This window comes from Myotis lucifugus, unplaced genomic scaffold, assembly GCF_000147115.1.
Source record: "Myotis lucifugus unplaced genomic scaffold, Myoluc2.0 scaffold_267, whole genome shotgun sequence".
Classification (NCBI taxonomy): Eukaryota; Metazoa; Chordata; class Mammalia; order Chiroptera; family Vespertilionidae; genus Myotis; species Myotis lucifugus.
The window spans coordinates 1,133,490-1,158,135 of NW_005871315.1; the positions used below are offsets into that span (position 1 = coordinate 1,133,490).

Sequence of the window (24,646 nt, forward strand, 5' to 3'; positions counted from 1 at the left end):
CATATGAAAAGATGCTCAAAATCACTAATCATCAGGGAAATGCAAATTAAGACCACAATGAGATATCACCTCACACCTGTCAGAATGGCTATCATCAATAAATCAACAAACAACAAGTGTTGGCAGGGATGTGGAGAAAAAGGAACACTGGGAATTATAAATTGGTGTAGCTACTATGGAAAACAGTATGGTGGGTCCTCAAAAATTTTAAATATAACTACCATATGACCCAGCAATTCCACTTCTGGGTACATATCCAAAACACTAATTCAAAAAGATACGTGCACCCCTATGTTCATTGCAGCATTATTAACAATATCCAAGATATAGAAGCAAGCTAGGTATCCATCAATAGACAAATGGATAAAAAGGAGGTGGTACATATATGCAATGGAACATTACTCATCAATGAAACAGAATCAAGTCTTACCATTTGTGACAATAAGGTATTATGCTAAGTGAAATGTCAGACAGAGAAAGACAAATAACCTAAATTTTGAATGTCTACTACTGGCATACTTTGATCTGGGAGCCCACCTGTATGTATGTTACACTTTGTTCTGTCTTCTATGTCTCTCTTGTTTTTTTTATTTGCTCTTTTTTATTGTTAGTTACAAAATTTCATTTTTGACTGGACTCAGACTTAGAGGTAGAAGCTTTTAGAGAGGATAGTCTATGTCTCTTGGCAATCTGTTCCTAGCATTTTTCTTTGGCCTCCTTCATTCTCAGCCAAAAGTTTAGCATATTCTGCGGCCTCATTATTATTTTTCTTAATACGTGTTCAGAGCAATACGCCTGTGTCTGTGTTGCAGGACACGTGGATAACAAGACTCTGAATCTTGGGTACTTTAGTCCTAGGTTTCTTACCTTCTCTCTTTAGAGGCTTTCTCACAACGTATTTGCGGACATCATCTTCTTTAGAGAGATTGAAAAGTTTGCGGATTCCGCTGGCTCTCTTGGGCCCCACGCCATGAGGCACAGGGGCATCAGTGAGACCAGGAATATCTTTCTCCCCCTATTTTATACAATGACCAAGTTGAGAACACTGAGATTGGCATCCGCAATGCAACCCTGAACTGATTTGCGTTTTCTCTCTCCACTTCTCCTTGGTCTATAGCAGGCGTGCCCCTTACTCAGCAGCAGGCGGACTCGGCCGTGGGTCAAGACACCCTGCTTCATGGGGAAGCCTTCTTTGTCGTTCCTACCACTGATTTGAACCACATAAGAACTCTTCTCGTCTTCACCCAGAGCATCAGCAGCAAAGTCTGTGGCCATACACTTCTCATAAAATATACAAAGTTTGCATTCATCATCCACTTCAATGAGTTTCTGGCAGCCAGTGGCTGGAAAGAGATGCTGAGCTTCATCCTGGAGCAGCCGATAGCCTCCGAGGCGCCACCAAAAAGACTTCTATGTCTCTTAATCTTACTCTCCAGCTTATTCTTTTGCCTCTCCTTTCTTAATTTTACCTTTCTAAATTTTTACTAATAATTGAAGTCATGTCTCAGCTATGTTTAAGCTTCAGATAAATCTAAGCACTGAGATTGTAATACCATGTTTTATTGCATTTGATAACATTTCTACTTTGTACTTTTGGTGTTTTGAGTTTTTCATGCTATTCTCAAATCTTATTTATTATTTTCCTCAATTAACTGAAATTAAAAAAAATGATAGCCTGGTATTAGTAAGTTGGGAGAACAGAAGCCAGGTTTATATACGTTGAAGTACATTTCTCATGTGTTCTACGCTTCTACAGCTATACAGAACACAACAGAATTTGAAATCTCAATGTATTACTCTTGTTGGTGAACAATGGAAGCTGAATTAAAAAGTGACCTCTGTTCCAGTGTCTATATCACAATTCCCTCTCTTAACCATGGAGAAGGCATGTGCGCAACTGACCAAGTCTTTATTTTGAGCCAGATTTCCACCAACACAACAATTTCCACATGGAAGCTCTTAGGCCTGTAGGAATGAGAGTCTCTCGAGAATATCTAAGAGCTGTGTACATGGAAAATAATTTCACTTCTTTTATACAAGAGAAGGTTCACTTGGAAAGTTTCCTTCATTCAAAAATAATTTAATGAAACCCAGAATATTAAGCCCAGGAGTAAATGATTTTTTTTTAAATCTGGAGAAGTATTTAGTTGCCATTTAATAATTTGGAGTATAACTATCTTTGGTTTAATATCAACTAAATAAAGACTAATTCTTGTTCATTCTACTGAGCTCATCCTTGATCCAAAAAATTCAGGAAATTGGAAACTCAAATAGTAGGAAGCAGCTACCATTATTGTTATCATTCCCTGCTGTAAGCTTTTACGTTTCTCTTCTGGGATCCTGAATATTTGTTGCAGAATAAAAAATCCTGAGTCTAATTTATTTTGGGAGCAGAGTTGGCTCCAATTATTTTTCTTGCTTTGATTGTCCCAGGCTTCCTCTAAGTTATTTTAAGGGTTCCTTTACAGTTATGGTAATATGAAATCCAGAAAGTTTAGAAAGACAAACTTGTCTTCACTTCACTCACCTCTGTTATGCTCCATGCCCAAACTTCACAGCCCTGGCAGAAAATGGTTCTTCTGTGCACATAGCCAGTGTGGCCAGAAGTGTTTTTGTCTGAGATAGAAGACACTGTTCCTAGTTTTCATCTCTCACAGAGGGACCACAGATCCCTACTCTTCACAGGCCTGCAGAAGTCTAATATTTTCCCCGGGGCTTTCAGAAGCAACCGAAACATATCCTCCCATATTTCTGCTATTAACAAACTGTGTTCCTCCTACCTAAAAGCCAGTGGCTGCGTATCTGTCGCTTTTCCTTTCCAGCATCCTTCCCCTAACGGAGCCTAGAATTCACTGCCTCCATCTAGGAACACTGCTCTGAGGCAAGGGAACAGGTGTGTGATGATAGAGAAAAAGCTACCCTTCATCTTATCTTTCTCCAGAGTATCAGGGATATAGATATGATCTTTGAACACATTTACCATTTTCTTAATATATTGGGTTGTTACAAAAAAGGTTTATGTAGTTCATCTTAGGTTTATGCCCAGTCACCACTCTCACAATTAGTTACCCTTTAAATGCTCATCGCTACCACTAACAGAAGGCTTGTTCCATGCTTCCCACATTACTAAGAACGTTTTATTATTTATTTTCATCTTCAGAACAAGTCTATGAGATAAATATGACAGTTACTCCTATTAAATAAGAGAAACTGAGGACAAGGGGTAGTTGGTAGTTTATCTAAGAATGTATAAGACATAAACGCTGAGGATGGGAGTCTTACAAATTGCACCGACTTACATTATTTCAACCTAATTTTTTATCAAGTCACCAGTAGAGATTTGAACTGAATGCTGAATAAAGGACAAGACAACTACATTCATTACTGTGAACCCTGGAATATCTATTCGCTTTGTTACTGAACCACGATTAAAACAACCACTGAAACAGTTTCAGCCAGATGCAGACTATACACACTTCCTATGTTTATCGAGCTGGAATCATGCACATCAAATCAAAGCAATTCTATTTAGTCTGCTTTTTTGTCCCCAAGTCCTAAGAGAAAGATCGTTCTCAGCCGTATTCAGAGGAAAGCAACACCCTAGGAGCTTGCCAGGTCTAAAGCTGGGAGCCCAGGAGAATCACTAAGGAAGGCCCTCCGGCTCCTTAACCCTGGGGGCAGACCTCATTGCTCTCTGCGAGTTATAACCAGAAACACAAGCTCATTAACACCCCACATTGTTTTTGTTTCTTTATATATACGTATTTATTAAAAGTTTTAAGAACTTAGCACACCAACTCAGGCGGCTTTCATGTAAATGCTCTATTATTCAGCTTCCCCAGCTGCATATTAAAATGATTGTGGTCCACAGAGGTTTGTCTGTGCTCCAGCTGCACCCGGTAACAACAGTGGCACGTTTTGAGGTTTAATTAAAGCATACTTATCATAGTTGCGTGGCCCGGGAATGTGGGATGACAAAACCCTGGTGTTGTGAAATTAATTACATCACCATAGTGGACTCAGTGCATGTGGAAAACTTGAACCCAAAGAAACAGCTCATTAATCTCCGCCAGCTCTCCTAAGGTAGAGGAGTGATTTCTGTGTGTGTGTCCACAACAAGCCAAGAGGTAGGCTCCTAAGGATTTTTTTCTTTGTTGTAACAATTGTTTATGTTGCAGAAATAAATTAAACCTAAGAAACACTAAATGTTAACATATGCAAACAATTTCGGTAAGCCCCATTTTAAAAATCCCTATAAAAATGTCTTTCAGAAAAACCTGAGTTATAGTTCTTAGCATCTATCTACTTGACGCTTACTATGAACCATGCACACATTGAAAGCCTCATCTTTTTAAAAAAATCCTTATTGTTAAAAGTATTGCTTATGTCCCCCTTTTTTCCCCATTGACCTTTTCTAACCTGCTTCCACTCCCTGCCCCAGGCCTTCACCACCCGATTGTCTGTGTCCATGGGTTATGCATATATGCATACAAGTTCTTTGACTGATCTCTTCCCACCCACTCTACCTCCCCCTCCTTTCCTCTGAGATGCCATGGTCTGTTCCATGCTTCTATGACTCTGAATCTATTTTGTTCACCAGTTTATTTTGTTCATTAGATTCCACATGTGAGTGGCAAAACATTTCTAATTTTTGAGGCCACTGTTCCTTCTTTGTCGATGGAGAAACTGAAGCACATATTGATCAAACAACATGCTCAATTGATAAGGGTAGAGTCATATGATAAGCCCAAACTCTATTTATTAAAACCCACTGTCTATGTTATCAAGCAAAACCAATAAGCAAACAAACTAGCAAAGTTTCCAGGGGAGAGATGATGCAAGAGAAACTCGATGAGGTATCAATGATAGGATATTTAAAGTGCTTACGTATCAGATGATTGACTTGTACCTGAAATTATTTACTATATGATAATAATATGATTAGTAACATTATCTCTAGACAACTAATAACTAATGAAGAAGAGGTGAAATGGTGAGCCACTTTGTTTTGGCATAAGTTATGCTTTTCCACCTGAGTAATGAGTTACAGGAATTTAAACACAATGGAATTCTTAGTCTCACACAAAATCGAGGATACTGCTATTTGGTACAGTCAATAGTTATTTTGCACAGTTGATGGGTATTTGCCTATCACCTTCTTTGTACTTAGCACTGCCTTTGGTCACATTATACAGAGTAGTTACTGGGCTCACCAGTACTGGCGGGTCTTAATCATTCTGGCAAAAAGTTATGATGGTAGCTCATGGCTCACATTCAGGGTTGCATGTGTCAGCTTTACCCCAGGATGTCCTTTGTGGTTGTCTTCAAGTCCATTCTCATTGCTATTTGCCTGAACTCTTCCTGCTATTAAATATCCACATTCATACCACTACTTTTAATTACAATAATTTAGAAAATATAATGCATACAATGAAGACGCTTGTTGATGATAGTAGCATCCTCTCTAAACCTCTATCATAATATTTAACATATTGCTAGAAATTTTGTGTTTACTTTCTCCCTCCCCATTATATGTAAAAAGTCTCAGGTAAATTGGTGGGAAAAAAAGAAAGTATAAAATAGAATGCAACTTGAGGAAAAGGAGAATTGGCAAGATTTTGAGCTTTAGATCCCAAAATTTACCCAGTTCTTTCCCTGGCTTCATTTTATGAGATAATTATAGTTCATAAAGATTAAGTGATTTTTCCAGGTCATACAGCCTGCATAATGATAGGTTGATAGTAAACTTTTTTCTTCCACTTTATCTCAGTGCTTTTTCTTTACACTATGTTGTACAGGTCTACAATAGCACTATGTTGACAAGTAGTTATTTTCATTATAATACTTTCGATGGCCTTGGAATAATAGAGAGTGCATTCTTGGTTCATCAGATAAGCATCTATAATCCAACTATAGATATTCCAAAATCAAACAATAGTTCAGCTCCATCTTATTCTGCAATGGACAAGGTTATCTCGTCCGTCTGCATTGCTTTACCTAGTGAAGATGTAATTTTATATGTTCCCCTATTTGAATGTTACATTTAGTGGGTCCTTAGTATTCCCACTAGAGGCTAGACTTGAGGGAGGAATCTACTTGTCATGATTTCTGTAAATCCAGATGCCAAAGTATGTAAAATTCCAATGTAAAAAAGGGTGAGAGGCATGAGAATCAAAGATAAAAATAGAGAAAGGTGATTTTTCATGGTCTTTCAAGTGACGTTCCCTTCACTTCACCTTACTCAAGGTGGTCACAGTAGAAGGGGATTACAATTTGGAGAGGAAATGTGGCTTCTAAAATCTTTGTGAAACTTTCTAACTCTACTTGGGCTTTTGCTTGATTCATACCACACAGGGAAGGTCATGTAGCCATAAAACTTCCCATCCTCCTGCCTTTGAAAGTCATTGTCATTATTTACACTATCCCTAGGGCCATAGAAGCGCATGTGTCTGGTTCCCAGAATATATACAACACTGGGTTGAAAAACTTTTGAGTCACTTTCTCTCTCCATCTATAAACTCATACAAAAAAATAAAATAAAATAAAATAAAGCACTGGGAAACAGATCTGAAAAGAGGGGTATGATTATATAAAATAAGTTTTGCTCATTTTTAGCTATGTACTCTAGCACTGTTCAAAATGAGTCATCTGAACAATTGAAAGAAAGTGGTCATCTAGCCAATGGATCATTTATTTAAGATACAATTTATTTTATTTCAAGGTAAAGGATTTTTACTATATGTCTTTAATGCCCTTTAAGATTTGCACATCAGTTTTTGAGAAACTGAGTTATATAAATGAATGTTTAAATGTGTATTACTAAAAATAACTGGGTAGTTTTTGCCAGAGAACTTCATTGTGAAATTTTATAACTTAGCATTGTATTTCATTCCATTAGCCTGTATTCTTCTAAATTACAGATTCATTCTACATTGATGAGAGTCCTCATAATTTATCTGTTTGAATAAGAAACAGCACTGCAAGAATATAGACATTAGTAATCAGTGATGCAACTATAAATTTTAATTTTTCTTTTTTTTCATTTTGCTATATAACAGCGATTTTCAACCATTTTCATCACATGGCACACATAAACTAATTACTAAAATTCTGCAGCACACCAAAAACTATATCTTTTGCTGATATGACAACAACAAAAAATAGGTATAATTTTGATTCACACCAGAAGACTATTGTTGTGTTGTCATTTTTTTATTTGACAATCTAAGGGAAAAAAAGAGGTCAGTGCCCCTGACTAAATAGCCAGGTATTGCATGTCTTAAAAATTCTTACAGCACACCGGGTGAAAATCGCTGGACTAGAGAACGGAAATCTGCATTTTTAATGGTTTTCTTATTAAAGAAAAATCCCTTATTTCTTCAATGAAATATAAAACAGAACATAAAGATTCTGGTAACTTGAGAGAACTACAAGACTGCTCTTCTAAAATCACTGCAATTGGCTTCAACTCTTTTCTCTTTATTCTAGAAAAAAGAAGACCATTTTCTATGATGTGGTAAGATATCCCATAAAGAATTGTTCAAGAAATGGGGAAAAAAACATTTCATTTCAGTTGACTTTAATATTGAAAACTGTGCAGGAAATGTTCATAAATTTAATTTAAGTGAAAGAAAAAACAAAATGCAAATTATAATGAGTCCAATTTTGTAAAAACTGGAAAAATAAATATTAAAAAGATGAAAAGAATACATACTAAAAAGTTAGCATTTGTTTTCTCTGGATATGGAGATTATTTATTGGTGATGTTTGCCTTGTAATGTTTATAGATTTTTGAATTGCTTACAGTGTTTGGCTAATGTTAGCACTAAATATAAACAAAAATGTTCTGAACATTCCTATACATGGCTTTTGTTGCATAAACACATGCAGTTTCTAAGGCAGTGGTTCTTAACAAGGAAGATACCCCGCCACCCACCAGGGACATGTGGGAATGTCTATTGATATTTGTATAGGAGGCAACTGGAGAGGGTGGTTGCTACTGACCTATAGTGGGTTGAAGATAGGGATCTGAAAAAACATTCTCTAAGTCAAAAGGCAGCCTCCCAAAACAAAAATTATTCAACCCCAAATGCCAATCATGTGATTGTTAAATAATCTGCTTTACGGTGTATACTTAAGAAGTCTTGAGATCTAGCAGACTAAGTTCTCATATTTTATACTTTCAGTTTATCCTGGGCCTATTATACTTTACATTTTTAGAAAAAAATAAATCAAAACTGATTTTTATTTAAAAACTAGTGGCCCAGTGCACGAAATTTGTGCACGGGAGGTTCCTTCAGTCCAGCCTGCACCCTCTCCAATTGGGGACCCCTTGGGGGTTGTCCGACTGCCAGTTTAGGCCCAATCCCAGGGCCCTTTCCTGCCAGCCTGATCGCCCCTAACTGCCTCTGCCCCCACCACCATGGCTTTGTCTAGAAGGAAGTCAGACTTCCGGAAGATGGCTGGTTGACCTGGTCTAATTAGCATATTATCCTTTTATTAGTATAGATAGATTATATAGGATAGGATTGCTTAAATGGTGAGGGGGGGGAGCCTTTTTCAGCAGGAGGAGCTGCTCTTCGCAGACAAAAACACATAATCCCTATATCTGGACTGATAGACAGCCATATGCACTATACTGCCAAACCGGTTATTAAAAAATTGAACCACTTTCTTACACCTTACACCAAACAGCTATTACCTTTAAAACCCCTCCTAAGCTCCCCCCTTAGGTTCTGCCTTCTCAGTTTACCCAGATTAGGTTCTGATTGGTCAGTTTCTATGCCAGTCAGCGTCAAAAGCTCCACCTCCTAGGCAGCCATTGACTCCTCAAAGTTCACCCAGATTTGGTTCTGATTGGCTGGTTTCTATTCCAGTCAGCGTCTCTGGGCCTATCTCCAGGCCTGATCAGAGAGGTGAGGCTGTGACTGCTGGAGAGCAGGCTGAACTGCTGACCTCTCTGAAAGAGAGAGGCTTGGCCTCGCCAGCAGCCCCGCCTCTCTCTCTCTCCCAGAGGTCAGCAGTTCAGCCTGCTGCCAGTCCCCACCCACCAGAGCCTGCTGTGCACACAGACTGGCATTCAGTTAAGCCTTCGGTCATTTTGGACATTATGGACCCTGGCTCCCTAGATAGATAGATAGATAAATAGATAGATAGATAGATAGATGGATAGATTGCTGGACTTATTATCAGTATTACATTGAGCCCATAGATCAGGTTGTGAAAAATTAACATCTTCAAAATTGACTTCTCTAATCTATGATTATAAGTGTCCAATTAAGGTTTTTAAAAAATTCTCTCATTATTGTTTAAATATTTTCCATGTAGAGGTGGGACATATTTATGGTTAATTTTATACCTAAATATTTAATGTTTTTATGATATTGTGAAGGTAACTAATTTAACTTATTGTGTTTTTTTTACTTATTGCTGTTTTCTTTTATTGCCCATGCAATCAATGTCTGTTATAATGTATGTATTAATTCTAATACCTTACTAATAGGTTCTTTTGTGTTTTTAAAAAAATATATATATTGTTGATTTCAGAGAGGAAGAGAGAGAGATAAGAACATCAGTGATGAGAGAGAATCATTGATTGGCTGCCTCCTGCATCCCTCTACTGGGGATCCTGCCTGCAACCCAGGCATGTGCCCTTGACCGGAATTGAACCTGGGACCCTTCATTTCACAGGCCAACACTCTACCCACCAAGCCAAACCAGCTAGGGCTTTTTTGTGTTTTCTATGGATGTTCCTATATCATCTGAAAATGACAGCTTTATAACTTCTTAATGAGTCCTCATTTTTATTCTTACTGTACTGGCTATAGGGCTCAGAAAAAAAATGTTGAATAAAGTAGTTTTCAGAGTCATACTTCTTTTATTCTTAAGTATGATAACTTTTTTTCTTGCTGTATGTTATAGTATTTTAGTTCTCCTCCCTCCCCCATTATTCAATTTGAATATTTTCTTCTTACCTATGCTTGGCTAGTTTCTATTGGGTGACAGTCACTGTAAATGTAAAATCATAGAGACAATTGGAGGTTCTGTATGATGTTATCTTTCTCAGAAGTTTAATTAAATTTGCTTTTGCCAGACTGTTAGCCTGAGGGCCATAATCACGCTAATCAAGTAAAGGATTAAGTAACTGGAATTAGAGGGTTAGTCCCTGTGAAGACTGATCTGTTTCCAGTTCTCCCTTATTCCCAGCATCTAGTACTCATGAGACCAATTTAAAATTTCAAGGACTTTTATCCATAACTTTTTGTTCTCCCAGCCCCATCGGTAAGGAAGATTTTTTTTAATATCCACATATTATAAATACTTATTAAAGGCAGCTCTTATTACAGTTTGTTTTAATATTAGTATCAGCCATTTCACAAGTACTCGTAGCTTACTCCTACCTAATTAGATAAATGCTATGACTTTAGCGGCAAAGCTATTTATTTCTAGGCCCTTCTGAGGTGAGATTGTGCTTACATTTTTTAAAAAATATATATTTTCATTGATTTCAGAGAAAGGAAAGGAGAGGGAGAGAAAAATAAAAACATCAATGATGAGAGAGAATCATCGATAGGCTGCCTCCTGCATGCCCCACACTGGGGATGGAGCCCACAACCTGGGCATGAGCTCTGACTGGGGATCAAACCCTGACCTCCTAGTTCATAGGTCAATGTTCAACCACTGAGCCATATAGGCAAGGCTGTTCCTTGGAGCAGACCACCTCAATGATTGGTAGGACTGAGTCTGCATTTGATAGGCATCCGAGATTTCAGCTTTGAAAGACATAGGGAAGCAGGATTTGACAAATGGATGTAGTGGAAGTTGGCTTTCTAACATTTTAAATGTTCATAGTTATGTAAATGCACATAGTTATGTGTTAAAAAGCAACATTTTCTCTATTGAGTTCTCAGCGTTCAGAATAGAAACCAGAGCAAATTAAAATTATATAATGAAGCAAAGATGTTTTTCTCAGCCAGGAAATCATTTGCCTTGTTTTCTTCCCCCATGATGATTCACATCAGAAGAAAAGATGTAAAACTGTTAATATGAAATTAGCCAATTAGAAACAGAATGTTGGAACCCATCAGTTTATATGTGTTGCTTCCAGTTGCCTTCCTGCTTGTTTTAAAAAAATATTTTGGCCTAGAAAAAGCTGTCATTTCCTTCCACTTGATTCAATCTTATGTTACTTCTCAGAAAAATAGATGAAACTAAATGTCCCATCCTAGCTGTACCCTAAAAAGGAATCTAGTGGTAAAGCCTTATTTTTATGCAAGTGATGATATACCTCCTTTCCACATTCCCCATCTGCCATCTTAAACAAATTTGTTTTCCTTATGATTTTTATAATCGTAGGTGGTCAAAAATTTTTAGTTATCCACGATTATATGCTTAAATGAAATAATTTATATCTTAAAATTTCAAATTTAAACATCTATAGATCTTTAAGGTCTATAATGTTTATGTTGGAGACATCTGCCCATTTGGTATCATATACTCAGCATGTTTTTATAATTTGGCTTCATTTTCTCTATACTTTCTCTAAGATGTGACTTTGCCCTTAAGTATTCATCAGCTTCTATTCCTCCTATTAGATACCCTTACATTTCAGGGTTAGGTCCACTTTTCTGTAAGATATTTAGTCTAATTCAAGTTGGAGAAAGCTTATCTTCACACTAATGAACTAATGGTGTGATACTTTCACAAAGGAGATTTATATGGCATTTTGACCCAAACATTGCATGTCTATCGTAGTCCACTATTTTGGGCTATGGGTGTGTACTCATCTCTTTCTCTAATATATTCTTCAAGAATTAACCACAGTACACTTCACCTAACATTCTCTTTGAGGTATTCTCAAATCTATATAACTGTTGTCTCACATATACCCTACCTTCAGTTTCACATTGCTAGCTGCTTTCTCCACTTATCCATTTGGATGAGCGAATAATTGTTCCCTCAAGATCACAGAACTTACATCAAAGTCATCATATTTTCTACCACCAACAAGCACAATCCAACTTTGAGCTTTTCTGTTTCTAGAAATTCTACCAATGTTACATTAAAGTAAATACACCTTATTTATTGGGCATAGCTATGTATAAGGCGCAAACCATTCTCTAAGAGAATGTATTATCTATGTCAGAATGCAGCATACAATTTTAAGTCATAGGGTCACATTTTTTTCTCTAATTGATGGACCTGGAAAATTTAGGCATGCAATTTTCATTCTCCAGAAAATTTCTGAAATGTAGAATCTCAGAGATTTGTCTTGTCACTGGGCACACGGTTCTTGAAAAATCTAATTATTTTCAGAGTGCTTACAGTACACATGAAAATGTCCCGGGTCCTTAAGAAGCAATTATAATTATCCATGAGCACTGAAAATTTTCATATGTGGGCAAGAGCAATCTATTGGACAAAGATTCTCCATGATCTTTACTCACAAGTGATTATAATGGCATAGAAGAGCTTCTGTGTGCTCTGAGAAACATACTGGAATTTCCTCTACTTGTTCAGGTAGAATGTAGTAGTTGATAAAAGTATTGCTTCATTCACTGACTGATCAAGATTTAATAGAATTTCCAGTGTCATGCATTTTATAATTGTTCCTCTTCATTATGGCCTCACTTTCTGTATCCACGTGGAAATTACATATGAGTTTGTACTCTTACAATAAACTTCATTTTTTTACATATTCTAAACAATATGAAGTGAAATCTTACTCTATCCAAGGCTTCTTCCTCCAAGTACATTTTTTCTCCATTAACATGTCTAATAGTAAATGCTAAACAACATGAAAATAAAAATGACTAACTTAGAGATGATTTAGAAGCCATTGTGAATAGATGTTATAAACTGGATTTCAAATCTAGTCTCCTTTAGGAATGTAAATCTAATCATAAAAATATGAAACGAGAACCACTTTTCCTCTTTGAGAGTTTAAAACTGTATGTTTTTCTGTTTAAAAAAAATGCCTGGAAGAGGTAATGGCTAGATTTATGTACTAAAGGGAATTTCACAGTTTATTTTTCTGAGTTTCAAATACTTCAATTTCCTTTTTTTGTCACCTCTAGTGATCGCAATCAGTGAAGTGTCAATAATAATAGAGGCATTTGCACCGCTGCAGATTTTAAGTGGAAACTCTTGCCAACAAACCCAGCTGCACTGTGATCTTTTACTGCTGTCTCATTTCACTATTCAACAGCTTCTTTCTCCCTTTCTAGCCTAGCTTGGAAATATATACTGAGAATTTCAGCTCTCAATGCATATTTTAGAATGTTTTAAAAATCACACACAGTTGCCATGATAAGGAAATTTTATATAAGCAACAAAGAGAAGAAAGAAAAAGAAAAAAAAGGCTGTGTGGCATCTTCCACATTCGAAGCACAAGCAGGAATCCTATTTGCATCAAATCTGTTAGAACAATGATCCCTTCTGCCAGACAGTATTCAATGATTGTGCAAGCTAAGCAATTCCATAAGATGTCGCTGCAGAACTAAGGCCCCAGAGCGCTGAGAAAGAGACCAAATACAACTTAAGAATTTCGATCCATTTTTAAAAATCAAGCTTTTTGAGAGTTCTAAAAAGCTATTATTGACTTTAAGGCCCTTATTATAAAAACAATACAACTGGCTTCCTTCTACTGATTCCTTATTTGGTTTTCTAGGTGATATTTAGAGATTCATTTTTCAATAAACAGGGCAAAATGTATGTTTGCTTATTATGAAATAAAATATTTGTTAATTCACTATTTGTAAATTATTTTTAATTTCTTCTTACATAATAAAACCAAGAATGCTAAAGCAGCAAAGTAAGAAAAAAGTCTCACGTATGCATTTACAATTTAGAATTATATTTATCTGTATTAATTCCTGTAAAGTTGGTGAGTTATTGTAGAATCAATCCCACTTTATCAATTAGAATTTGTTCCCAAATGTACACAGAAAAGGGCAAAAGTTAGAAATTAATTACAGCCATTAATCTTTCCATAAAACACTCTCAGTGGCACAGTGAAGTCACTGAGTAAATCTCTTTGTCAGTCTTCTCATGAATTCATAGACATCGCATGTGACCCTTTCCTAAATATGCCTGAATGGGTCTCTCACTGCTTGACACGCTGCTTACTTTCTGTTGAGTTATGGAATATGTCTTTTCACTGTCCCATTTCAGGCTGCAACAAACACACCTCAAGGAATTTCATAAAGGAGTTTCCATAGTTTCTCTTCTACTAACCTAGTTAAGGTTGTTTTATATCAACTCTACTCATCAGGATTCCAGTTTGCAAAACAAAGAAATTGTCTCTGATTAACTTAAGAGGAACTTACCGAAAGGCATCAGGAAGATCACAGGAAGGGAAAGAATCTGGCTTAGGTAGGAAAGGCCACAAAAAAGGCAACCAGAGCGATAGCTTCTCAGGACACAGCACTGACCCTGGCTCTCCGACACCACCTTTCCTTGCCATCCCTGGGCGCTCTCCGCCATTCCTTAGGACTCCGAGCACTGTGGTCATCCCAAATAATCTCTCAAGGATCCCTGCCTTCTCAGTCATCCCTAAAAGGTCATGCCTTAGTGGGAACCTACCCTTGGCTATGCTTAAGTAGCATTAGAGACTGAATGTAGAAGCCAACTCTAACTTTTCCATAGATGATTAGGAATGAGCCTGAACTCTATCTCTATGACACACTTCCCAAAGCCCCCTCCTGATAAGAGGTAATAAGGAAAAAAAGGCAATGTGAATAAGGGAGTACTTGCTATAAGAGGACAAATAAATGAAATATGAATTTTTAAAAATATATTTTTATTTACTTCAGAGAGGAAGGGAGAAGGAGAAAGAAATAGGAACATCAATGATGAGAGAGAATCATTGATCAGCTGCCTCCTGCACGCCCCCTACTGAGAATTGAGCTCGAAACTGAGTGTGTTTCCTGACTGGGAATAGAACCTTGACCTCCTGGTTCATAGGTCCACACTCAACCACTGAGCCAGGCTGGCAGGGCTGAAATAGGACTTTTTGACAACTCTCAGACTAAATCTCCTGTTAAGACATCTAGCTAAAGAGAGGCTCTTGAGCAACTGAGGATTCTGAATAAACACTAAGCCTTAAGAATTTCTGTTATAGGTTTTAGTCTTCCATAGCAAGTGTCCATTACGGTCTAAACATAAAAGGCAACACTGCAATTAATAAAGGTTAGAAGGGACCTGTGTTTCTCCTCTTAAGCTTCTGAGGGCTGCTTCAAGTTTTCATGCCCTGAATCTGTGTGATGGTGTGATCGATCGTGTGATGGTGTTCAAACTCCAGCTTCTGGGAGGGAGTGTGTAAGGAATATTATTCCCTTTGGATAATGTCTTAATAGGCCTCAAACCACTCCATGGAAGAGGCACAGAGTCATAACACTCAAGTGGGCTGGGAATATAAATTCAAGACTTAAATTTTATCTCCTTAAACTCTGGTATTTAATAAATCTTGATAATTTAACTTAAAAGCTTTTATGGACTTTATACATAATGCAACAACATATTTGTTTGTAGGTAATTATTTACAAGTATTTTCATGTTGTTAGGATATATAAGTCATCCTTCTACTTGTTAAAATTGGCTAAATTTTTATTGCTGTTTTAACCATGTTCACCTGTACTTCCATTATTTGGCCAAGAAATTAAAATGATTTCAAGTGATTTGTTCAGTCACTAATTTTCTTACCGGCAGAATAGAGAAAATAAAACCTTCGAAGTTGTTTCATTTCTAAGATGCTGCTATATATATCATCATGGAAGGAGAGAAAAATCAATAATCATTTCCCGTTAAAAAGTGGCAACACAAAGATTCATTATGTATTTTACCTTGTTTTGTCTTTTACTTAAATGTCTTAAAATTAATAGTTGATCTGTGATCTTCCTCCCCTGACAAAAGGGTGGTGTATTTCCCTTCTTTTAAAAAATTAGAGGGAATAACACTGTTACACTGTTTTCTTTAAATATAAGATTTAAATGTTTATAAAACTATGTTTGAGTCATTTTAAAATATTGCTAGCTTTTCTTTTTTTTTTTCTTTTTTTTTTTAAATATTTTTATTGATTTTTTACAGAGAGGAAGGGAGAGAGATAGAGAGTCAGAAACATCGATGAGAGAGAAACATCGATCAGCTGCCTCCTGCACATCCCCCACTGGGGATATGCCCGCAACCCAGGTACATGCCCTTGACCGGAATCGAACCCGGGACCCTTGAGTCCGCAGGCCGACGCTCTATCCACTGAGCCAAACCGGTTTCGGCAAAATATTGCTAGCTTTTCAAAATAGAAAAGGTTAACCTTTCCTTATTCAGGATATTCACAGCATACATCTCTATTTCTACTACATACCTCATTCTTGCCACCCAATAGGAGCCTTGTAAGTTTACCTTCTTAATATTTCCACAGAAAGTTGATATAACACATTAAGAAAAAAGTTGTCTTCTAATTGCAGGGGAGAACAGGAAAAACTAGCAAATGTATGAGTTGAAATTATTAGTGCATGAACACAGAGGCGATGCTGATCGGCTGACAGACCTCCAATTTCACGCCGCTACAGCACACTCTTTGGTAAATTTAATGGAAGAAAGAACCAACCAACCAGAAGCAATCTAACACCGTCAAACAACCGTCTGTTTAATGGATGCTGGTTTCTTAGAAAATGCTAATACCAACGCCACGTGTTAAGTTTCTGCAGACTCAGGAGCTAACGTGATCATGTTCCTGTGGGTCACCACATGTTGTCCTTGCCATCATCATTGTTTCCTGCAGAAATAAAATGCCTAAGGGTTACCACAGGCTGATAGACATCGCATGCCAAATTACACGCTGCATCACACCATCTGCCAAACCAGATTAGGACGCCACAGCACGGCAGAAAAGAAAAAAAAAAGTCTCCTGATTCTGAGTACTTTAGAGAAGACAGGTTTTTCTGATCTCCTACCTGGAATTATTTTTATGGATCTGATGATCAAGTACACAGGACAGGGTGTGAGTTCCAAGGAAATCCTAATTAGGAGAAAACTCCAAAAGCCCAGCCCGAAGAGCTCAGTACATTTAACGGAAGAGAGTCTGAATTCAGCTAGTGGCATTTGTTCTATTCTCATTTTTAATTAGCATCAAGGAGTTTAATTAGAAGGATAGCATACGAGAATCACCGGGAATGCAACAGCTAGAAGGGACTATAGATTTCTCTGGCACAGCTGCTTCATTTTTCCCAATAAGTCAAGAAGCTGTGGGGAGAGGATGAGGCTCTCAGGGCCTCGCGAATGCAGAGTCCAAATGAAAGCAAGCATGCTTGTAGGCTTGCAGGAACATGCACACACTCACACAGAGAGCATCCCTTGAACATGTATTTCTTTTATTTAATGAGTGTCCTCTTCCTGTGGATTTTGATGTCAGTACTAAGCAAGGAAATCACAGGAATCACAAAGATCTGTATTTGTGTGCTATGCTTCTGTCTTTCAGGGCCTCTCTCTAAAATAGGATGCAACAAAGCCAACTGACCCTCATCATTTAAATTGTTTACTTATTCAATAAATATTTTTGAGCAACATCTGTGCACCAGACACTTATACTAGATAGAAATAATGTGTGCAGTGGGGACACAGGGGCGGGGATGGGAATCTTCTATCCACAAAAAGAACTTTTAAACTTAGAGAATGTCTAGGTACCTTATCACATGTCCTACTTTAAGTAATGCACCAATTAAATGCAATTCTACATCATGAAATCAAGTTCTGCCCAGGAACTGTTGACTTGGGAGTATTGATTAGTCAGTATACTCTTAAGCAAAGTCGGGAGTTCTAGTATTCTAGTTCTGCTAGAACGTTAGCTGAGTGTAAAAGGTCAAATCTATTAATATAAGTTAATTTGTCTACAAAAATTTAAAAACTGAAATTGTACAATATTAAGAACTTGTATATCTCCAGTATTTATTGTTTTTATTAATTGGATGTATTTATACCTAAATGAAGTGGGGCAGCCAAAGTGATATGGAAATGTGAGGCCTTTAAGGAAAGACTCCTACACACAACTTGTTAGGGTTTTCAGGTTCAAATTCTTTGATTAACTAGTTTCTCTGCCAGTATTTCTTTTTCTTTTTTTTTTTTTTTTACTTTGAGAGCTTATGATGAATAGAATGCTCAGGAATATGTTGAGTTCATTTCTGATCTTAGAATTTATTCTATTAAGTCAAGTGATGTCTTGGATGAGAAGGTACCTAATAGAATTACTTTTATAGAATTTTTTTTTCAAATGAAAAATTAAATGTACCTCCAGATGATCTTTAAACTAGGTAGAAAGAAGGCAAACTTGAAAGCAATTCCTCATGTATTTCTAACATTTTTAACTAATAAAGTAAAATCAAAGATGAAACTGTCTTCTATAATAAAAGGTAAGGATTCAATTCAACAAAATTTATTGACAACCTGCCATATACTTGGCACTCAACTCACCACTGTGGTAGAGACAATTATTGTTGCTATCTATATGCATTTACTACAGTCCAGGCACTGTGCTAAATTAATTACATGTATTAACTTATTTACTTTTCAATCTAATGAATCTATGATGCTTTCAGTAGATATATATGAAGAAGCATGGGTTCATGAAAGAAATATCCACTCAACCATCAGATGATTTAGGAAATTCTACTTAATTCACTTGGTTCCAGTGTAAACAATTCTCTGAAAATGGGGTGAATGAGCTTTGAGAGCTATTTAGGAAAAAATACTGAATCAGTGAATTAAATGAATGAATTAAAGACATAAACTGCAAATACTGTATGACTTGTATTCTGTCTCTTATAGCTTTTGAAGCTATTGTGTTAATTTAATTCTATGTTTTTGGTTTAAGAGCAAATAATGATAATAAAAGAAAAAGAAATATTCACACTGATGAAGCCATTCTTGTTTTTTGTAAAAATGTGTTAGATTATGACAAAGAAAGGGAGTCTAAGAAAGAAACTAATGTTTGTTACTATTAGAAGCTTTCTACTTTAATGAATAAAAAAGATTATTAGAAGCATGAAAATAATTCAGGAAACTTGTAATGAATAAAAGATAATGATACATTGAAAAACCATTATGCTTAGATTAATGTTAAATGATCTATTTTTTTAATATAACCTTAAGCTTGTGCATAACTTAAACTGTCTGAATTTAATTTAAAAATCTTATGGAAAAATCAACTAGAATTCATTAAAAGCTAAGTTAACATTACAAAATTTGTGGAAGAGATGATGGAAGACTCAGTAAGATGAAAATCACAAAGAAAATAAAGGAATAAAGAGTTTCCTCCATTAATAAACTAATGAAACATGATAATTTATAACAACAATAGAGAAAAAGGCAAATAAAGAGTAGTAGGAAACAAAAGTAAAGAAATTAAAAAATAAGAATATTTTAGCTAGAAACAAAATAAAATATATCAAATTCTAAATAATGTAACAAATTTAAAAGTTTTTAAATACTAAAACCCATTAACATTTCTAAAATTATTATGAACACAATACAAATGTAAATATATTATGTAAATAACCAAAAAGTAAATAAATTTGTCACCATAGTCTTGGCTTACCAAATTTTTTTTCTGAGCCTACAAAACATGATTGTCATTAAAATAATCCAGTAAAATAAAAATTTGTTTAAACTATTAAATATTGAGAACACATATGTATTAGTCAGCTCAATCTGCTATAACACAGTACCATAGACTGGGAGGTTTAAACATCAGAAATTGATCTCTCACAGCTCTGAATATTAGAAAGTCCAAGATCAAGGTGCTGGCAAATTTGGTTCCTGGTGGGAGCTCTCTCTGGCTTGTAGAAAGCTGACTGCTCACTGTTTCCTCACAAAGAGAGATCCAATGTCTGTTCCTATTGAATTAGGGGCTCACCCTTTTGACCTTATTTAATCTTTATTATCTTCTCACAGATATTTTCTATTTCCAAATACAGTCACATTGAGACTTAAGGGTTCAACATAAGAATTTGAGAGGGACACAATTCAGTCCAAAGCAACATAGAAATGTGGAATTGCATTGCATCACTTGATAACATGTGCCTCATGACTCTTTTTTTTTTCTATTTTTGCTATTTATCTTTTGATAAAAGTGAAAATCAGGAGTTATCAATCTTACTTGAAAAATGAGTTATCAGCTCTAACCAGTTTGGCTCAGTGGATAGAGTGTCGGCCAGTGGACTGAAGGATCCTGGGTTTGATTCTGGTCAAGGGCATGTACCTTGGTTGTGGGCTCAATCCCTAGTAAGGGGCGTGCAGCTGATTGGTGTTTCTCTCTCATCAATGTTTCTAACTCTCTATCCCTCTCCCTTCCTCTCTGTATAAAATTAACATTATATATATATATATATATATATATATATATATATATATATATATATAACGCCTAAATGGTCGTTACTACCGAATGACCAGAACTACTGGTCAACCAGTTGCTATGACCTTCACTGACCACCAGGGGGCAGACACTCAATGCAGGAGCTGCCCCCTGGTATTCAGTGCACTCCCACAGGGGGAGCACTACTCAGCCAGAAGCTGGGCTCACAGCTGGTGAGCACAGCTGTGGTGGTGCTGCTACCAACTCCAAGGCAATGCTACCGAGCCGTGGCAGCAGGAGTGGCAGGCCAGGATGAGCACAAGCAGTGTGGCACCTGTCCCCAGCTCAGGCTCTTCCCTGGCTGCCTGCTGCTTGGCGCAATGCTACATCCTTTGGGGGATGTCCAAATGCTAGTTTAGGCCCGGCATGTGGGGATCGGGACTAAACTGGCAGTCAGACATCCCCTGAGGGGTTCCAGATTATGAGAGAATGCAGGACTGGCTGAGGAGACCCACCCTCCTGCACGAACCCACCCTCCTGCACGAATCCATGCACCAGACCTCTAATATATATATAACTGAGTTATCAGAAGAAAGCATATATAGCCAAAAACAAGCTTGACAGTCAAAATGATCTTTTTTCAATTTTATTTTAAAATCTGAAACTATTTTTTTAAGTACAAAAAATTAAAATTGCATAAACACATTATTTTTCTATTTTATTCTAAGGCAAATGCTAAATGGTGAGATAAAGAGTAAGCTATAATGTGGCCCAGAGAAAAAAGTAATGAGCCCAGGACTGAGGAGGACATACTTACTTGAATATACAGAAGAGAAATTTAAATTATTCACCAATTCCAACCATGTTATCACCCAGCATATCTACCCTGAGTTAATTTAAGTGTCAAATATATCCCAGTTTTGACTCTTGCCCTCTTAAAATCACTAGTCAAAATAGCTGTCAGAGTGATCTATTAAAAACGTAAATCATGTCACATGCCTATATGCTTTAACTTTTCCAATAACTTTTCATAAAATGCCAACTGTTGAATCTGATTTATAAAGCCGTACATGACCTGGTGTCTACCTGCCTTCATTAGCCTTCTTTCTTACCCACAATACTCACAAGCCCACACTGGCCTTCTAAATGTCCTTGAATTCATCATACTCATTTATATCACACTCTTGCTCAAGGATACGGATAATAAATCCCTCCTCCCCTTTAACTGATCTTCTTTCTATCTTTAACTGATGAGTTTTTACCAGGCAGCTCTCAGCTTAAATGTCACCTTTCAGAGAGACATTTCCTGACCAACAAATCTAAAGTGTCATTCATTCACATTTTATAACAGTTTAGAATTCTAATTGTCTGCATGAAGGACAACACTTTTTGAAGGTGCACTTTTCTGTACTTGTCAGCTTTGGTGTGGTAACAAACAGTCCCAAGTCACAATAGCTGTAGCAACAAAGGGTTATTTCTTCATCATATTACATGTATGTTACTGGAGGCTACAGTCCTGCTCCAGGCTAAGGCTCTATGCCAGTCTGTGGCTTGGCTGTAGCTTTGTTTCACAAGTTACTTCATCCCAGGCCTCAAGTTGAAACCATTCTACTTATGCAGATATAAATATTCTTATAATAGGAGAAATTTGTGACATTTAAAACTGCTTGGACATGCTATCTACCATATCCACACACATGCCAAAATCAAAATCAATGCAATTCCTTTCATGGGGGACATGGGTAAGTCACATGGCAATAAGTGGGAATGTATAATGCTCTTAAAAGAAGAGAAAAATGAAATAGTGCAAACAATACAATTACCACATAATATTTTAGACAGTTGAAGCAAGTATTTTTTCCCTTTGGTCATTGTTCTAACTCTTGAACCCAGCAATATCTGATATACATATTTAATAAATGCACATATGAGAAATAAATAATGAATAAATGCATAAGTATTACTGTGTTTCCATCATCTTATAGTCCATCAACCCATCATCCCATTGCCAATTAGCTGAGAATATATAGTGGTTTAATGTTCAGCCTGTTGATAGAGAATTTTTTGTCTCAACTGGAGGCTGATACAATATTTAAGAAATTTTATTTCTCAACTTATTCAACAATTTTTATTCACAGATGTTTATAAGAAAATTGGGATAAAATTATTCTAAAAATGTTAGCATAGGTGTTTTAAAATCAATTTATGTTGTCTCAAGAGTGGGCTTTATCTACATATACATAGAAAAATATGAAGAAAAAGAAAAGAGAAGCAAACATTTTTGAGCCCATGTTACATGCTGGGCACTTATGCATAACCTACATCATTAATCTTCAAAAAATCCTCATGGGTAGGTATTTTTAGCTTTATTTTTTCAGATGAGAAAAATGAGGCTCAGAGAAATAATGTTATGGGAATACAATAACACTAGTCTAATCAAGTCTCCACATTTCCTGTTGACAAGCATTTTGATGGCCTTAGGAGGAATGAGTTGGGAACTGTTTTTAGCCCTTGCTCCAAATCATCTGTGCCATAGCAACACAGCTCACTGGAAGGATACATTGATAGCAAAATTGTGTCTTTTTCATGTTGCAAAGAAAATAAATTATCCAATCTCTCTAGATTGCTGCAAAGATATATTAGCTCCCTTTCACCAAAGAAATATGGTTCATAAGATAAGTATGACAAAGACAAAAATGGGTAAATAAACGTGATCTCAGAGTATTCAAATCAATTGGAAATATTTTTGACAAGTTTTTGAGAAGCTGTAACAGTGGTAACAGAAATGTTCATTAGCTTTTCAGAGCATTTCCTTGTTATGTCAATCTTTACAGATGATAAAGAAAGAGAGCAGACTAGGAAGAATAAGGGCGAGTAGTACTTTTTATCATTGCTGAAGTAAAGTTATAATAATGAGCTTCTTCAAGGCTTGGAGCAGAATAAGATATTGAGCAAGACCTTGAAGTCATGTTATGACAAAATTTTTAACATGGCATGTAACAAACAGAATGCCACTCCACTGGCATGTAAATGTGCTATGTACAGAAGCAAGGAAGAGAACTTCTATAATGCTTATTACTTGTGTAAAGATAATCTTTTCAATCATGAGACCTAGAGGTAGAGTAAGTGTGGAAACTACAAATGATTCCATTTTCCCAGGTCTTCCAAATAATAGACATTACTATAAATACCCCATTAAAACTTGGATTTGGGGTTTTTAGCAGGGTTATTCCTACCATATTAACATTAATTTTTGGAATGTAACTGTAGCTAGGCTTAGCAGACTATTTTGTGTGATATTGCCTACACAGTGAGGCTAACATGCTCCTCTTTTGTTTTAGGAATGTTTTTGAAAGTTTAAAGACATATAATTGAAAATATGTAACCTATTTTTCAATCACTTAGTTCATTTCCCTCTTTCTTCAATTATATGTAGCTTTATTTCCACTAAAGTTCATTTTAAAAACCACTTTCATCCATTCATTAAGCACTTGCTACCTATAACAGGAGATAAAAATAAATAATTAATAAATAAGGTTATATGTTATAACTATATTTGAGAGGTAGAACTCATGTGCTCTCTAAGAATAGGAAGAAAGTTCTTGGCCAAAATGAGTGATTAGCAATGGCATGGGCAAGAAATTGGTGTTTGGACTGAATTAAAAAGGAGGTAAAATAAGTAATGACAATGGTAACATTAAAAAAAAAAACTTACAGTGAGAGTGTTCCAATCACAAGCTCATAAAAAAAGTGTAGAAAACATACATATCAACCAACCATTGGGCTTGAGCTGAAATAAGGGAATAGTGAAAAGCAATCAGATAAGTAAGAATTGCAGATTGTGAAAGGCTTACATCTGTTATATTTCTAAGGCAGTTGTTTTAATCATATAGAATGTGAAGCATCTATCTACACTAATAAAAGAGAAACATGGTAATTAGCGTACGACCGCTACCGTTCCCATTGGCTAATCAGCATATCCTTATGCAAATCAACTGCCAACTAAGATGGCGGTTAACCCCCAACAAAGATGGCGGCTAATTTGCATACGCCCAATGATGGGAGGCGAAAGGGGAAGGACTGAAGAATGGTGATTGGCAACCCAGGCGGCAGGCAAGAGCTAGGGGGTGGGCAAAGGCCGCCTTTCCCCACCCCCCAGCCGGTGATCACCATTGGAAAGCCAGGCAGCAAACCCGACCCCAGGGGCCGGGGTTGCCGGCTGGCCTGCGAGGAGCGATGCCATGGCGATCGGAGGGCGGGAGGGCCCGGGCACAGGCCAGCCGGCAATCCTGGACACCA

General features: G+C 36.6%; 1 pseudogene; it reads right to left on the bottom strand.

The window, feature by feature from the left end:
- Positions 1–621: 621 nt before the first annotated feature.
- Positions 622–14,484, bottom strand: LOC102438441 (annotated as a pseudogene).
- Between the last annotated feature and the right edge of the window lie 10,162 nt (positions 14,485–24,646).